Source organism: Drosophila guanche, unplaced genomic scaffold (assembly GCF_900245975.1).
Source record: "Drosophila guanche unplaced genomic scaffold, DGUA_6, whole genome shotgun sequence".
In the NCBI taxonomy this organism is placed as follows: domain Eukaryota; kingdom Metazoa; phylum Arthropoda; class Insecta; order Diptera; family Drosophilidae; genus Drosophila; species Drosophila guanche.
In genome coordinates this window covers 1-521 of record NW_023008235.1, presented here as the reverse complement: position 1 = coordinate 521, position 521 = coordinate 1, and the positions used below count along the sequence as shown (strand labels likewise).

Below are 521 nucleotides of genomic sequence, written 5' to 3'. Positions count from 1 at the left end.
CTTACTTCAAATGTGTCTGGATGTGTGGACTACCGTAAGGGACCTCATGAATAGCGACAGCAACACCAATGAAGATGCTGGTAAACAACTGATGAGACAATGGACAGAACTTGTTTGTTTCTGATTTGTGAGATATTTTTTTCAGCCTCTGAAGCCCCGAATGCAACTGCATAAGCCCATGGATCAGTATCAGTATCACCCTTCATTCACTCCGGACACAGCACAGCAGGACTCCTCCTACACACACAAACTATACACATTTTGAGTAAGTTTTCCAGTTATCTTTTAATGGAACCAGACGCCTATCCCCTATCATTCCTCGTTTCTTGGCAGCCTAAACCCAAAACACAACCAATGTTGCAAGAACTGAAGAACTCTTCAGGTTCCAATGCAAGTCATTTGAGAGTACAAAGAACAGAACACATAACTGATGGAATTAAACCTAAAGAACAGGACGATCAGGACATATCAACCAAGGGACAACAATTGTCAGCTCACTTCTCAGTATGATTGCCTAAAGC

General features: G+C 42.2%; 1 long non-coding RNA gene across 1 annotated transcript; it reads left to right on the top strand.

The window, feature by feature from the left end:
• The first annotated feature begins 6 nt into the window (after window positions 1-6).
• On the top strand, window positions 7-515 carry LOC117591794. Its single transcript, XR_004574487.1, has 3 exons — window positions 7-80; window positions 146-265; window positions 334-515. It is a non-coding gene; the product is annotated as an uncharacterized LOC117591794 (long non-coding RNA).
• The last annotated feature ends 6 nt before the right edge of the window (window positions 516-521 follow it).